At 36.1% G+C, this 2,758-nt stretch overlaps 1 long non-coding RNA gene across 1 annotated transcript; it reads right to left on the bottom strand.

Moving 5' to 3' along the window:
- Nucleotides 1–1,408: 1,408 nt before the first annotated feature.
- LOC145462500 (uncharacterized) lies at nucleotides 1,409–2,510 on the bottom strand. The gene is made up of 3 exons (XR_014041201.1): nucleotides 2,183–2,510; nucleotides 1,698–1,753; nucleotides 1,409–1,511 (listed from the first exon to the last, which is right to left on the bottom strand). It is a non-coding gene; the product is annotated as an uncharacterized LOC145462500 (long non-coding RNA).
- Nucleotides 2,511–2,758: the final 248 nt, after the last annotated feature.

Below are 2,758 nucleotides of genomic sequence, written 5' to 3'. Positions count from 1 at the left end.
GTCTTCTCTTTCAATATTTCAACCAGCTTACAGTCAGGCCTTAATTAGCTGCATGTATTAAACTGTGAGCACATAAATATTTGGATCTCAGTCTTAGAGTACCTCATATATATCGCAGTGTAATGTATTTTTTTAAATTTTGTTTTAGGTGTTATACAACAAAGATGAAGATGAAGAGGCTAGCTGCAGAATCAACAGAAATAACTGAACAGCAGCTAAGTTTGCCCAAACTCAGCCTTTTTTTAATTTTAAGGAATGTCTCAGTTTTGTTCTTATCATTGATTCCTTACAATCATGAAAGTCCAGATATGTTCCACACAATAACAATAATTTAAGGTAAAATCTTGTGTATGGAAAATTGTTGGATTTGTAAACTAAAAAAGTAAGTAAATTATCTGAAAAAGTTCTCTTTTTATCAAACATGTAAAAGTTTGACCTTCATATCTGTTTTCAGTTTTACTTTTGATTCTTGATGTAATGAAAAAGAAACAGGATGATTATTCTTATGTTTAAATTCATGAGAGCCAATGTAATAAACCATTCATTTAAAACCTGTTTGATGTGATATCAGTGACTTTATTTGTTATTTTAATGCTGGGCATTTATCATCAAAATTTTGTCTGGCCTACAAATGATACAAAATTCCCAGTTTTTCTCAGATTTTCCCAAAAATTCCAACCTATTCTCAAAAAATCCTACAAATTCCAAGTTATTCTCAGAAATTCCTAGGAATTTTTGGGAATTTTAAGGAATTTTCAAGGTGAGTATATTTCAGTTGGAATTCCTAGGAATTCCTAGGAATTCCAAGTCATCTCTATGTAAACTTGGAATTCCTAGGAATTCTGCGTCCGAATTACCGTGAAAATTCACACCTTAGATTCCTAGGAATTCCTAGGAATTCTTAAAGTTATTTCACAAGGGGCCCTCAGCCATGTTGGATCAAGCACTATCTTGTGTAGTACAGCCGTGGCTTTGGACCCCTTTTCCAAGTACTTCCTGTTGCTTTCCATGTCATTGATAGTATCATGCTTACACTGCCCTGTGGCCCATGTGTCCCACGTGTCCTCACAGACATGATGGAGTGCACCACACCAAGTTTCCAATTTTTGAATGCGAAAGTATAAAAAATAATTAAAACAGTGTAGTACAAAGTTCTACACTACAAGCAAACTTGCACAGTCGTTAAGAGCAGTTCAATGACTTAAGCCAAACATTGTATTGTATTGTATTGTATTGTATTGTATTGTATTGTATTGTATTGTATTGTATTGCATTGATATCAATTATTTCGATGTACATGTACAATACAATCTCAATTCTCTTCACCTTCTCAAGACACTCCATGGCAGAGAAAGTATTTTAAACTACAATTACTTCTAAAGGAAAAAAACAAAGTGCAGCACCTTCAGCTCTTCAACACTTCCACTACAATCCTGACTGCAAAACTACAAATGATCTACAATACAGTCAGTCTACTCCTGCAGTTCACCACAGCCTTTAATCTTGGGAACCTAATGCAGCAAAAATGTGAAATTATTAATTGATACATAGCACATTTCATGATCCTGCAATTCCATACAGATTTAATTTGCAAAAGAGGCTGTTCAAAGTCCTGTATGACCTGTTTCGCTTGCTATGTAAGTGAAGGATGGAAAATGAAAAAACTGAACATTCCCAAAACTACTGGCTGAACTTACCTGATGAAAAGCTTTCTTCAGCGAATGGAATAGCTCCATCTGTTGGGGAAACTTTTCTGTCAGCATCAAAAGAATAATAAACATTAGAACAAACTTTTCCACATAAACCATGAATAACTCTTGCTATGTCTAAGTGGTCATGCTCACCATAGATCTAAAAATATTAAACCTAAAATTATTTAATCGATTTATTGGTATTTGTTTTTTCTTCTTATATTTGAAAATACGAGAGAGCACAAAATAAAGATTTGTTGTCATCAACTGTTGAAGAAGCTAACTAGTAAAAAAACTGTCATGTATCAAATAAGAATACACTAAAATCATGTTGTACTGTATTTGAGAATTTTTGGGTTTTTTTTTTTTCTCAGGTAAGGTTTTATGGATCCCACTGTTATATATGAAAAATTGAGGTCGGCTAATTGACCTCTTTTAGAGACAACCACTTAAGCTTTGGCAAACAAAAATTTAACCATTGATTTACACACCTTTTAAATCCCTGACAAGTTTGATGATTATTGGGGAGGCATCTGTTGTTACATCGTCGAATGGAAATATGGTTGCCATTCTCTCCAGTAACCTTCTCAGTGCCTCTTTCCATTCCAGTGGAATTGCCCTCAGTCTCTCTTTTGTCTCTTACTTCAGAGTCGACTACAATGTCGGTGAATTGCTCCATGGGGGTGTAAATGCGGTAGCAGGCACTGTGAGCTGGGGAGTCATTTCGCCAATCTCCATCGATACCTCCTCCACCACTGGCGCAGCACAGTGCTTCTGGAAACGCATTAATATGTTTCTTCCCACTATATTTAGGCCAAGGGCTTTACAAAGCAGGCTGACTTTCTCGTAGTTGTTGCCCGAGATGATAATCCCTGCAGGCAAAAAGGAATCATTTAGGTAAATTGATTCCTTTTTTGAGTAAGCACCTCGGAGTACACCCACTTTTTGCTGTGGCCATTGGTACATTTTGAGAGCAACTCCAGATTCCCACTACCAGTCTTGGTCTCATGGGTCAATGGGCCACTGCACACATGCCCATCAGTCTCCACTGTGCAGTTAAACCCAGC

This window comes from Orbicella franksi, chromosome 12 (genome assembly GCF_964199315.1).
Source record: "Orbicella franksi chromosome 12, jaOrbFran1.1, whole genome shotgun sequence".
Classification (NCBI taxonomy): Eukaryota; Metazoa; Cnidaria; class Anthozoa; order Scleractinia; family Merulinidae; genus Orbicella; species Orbicella franksi.
The sequence above is the reverse complement of the archived record's forward strand: the minus strand, read 5'-3'. Positions and strand labels throughout refer to the sequence as shown.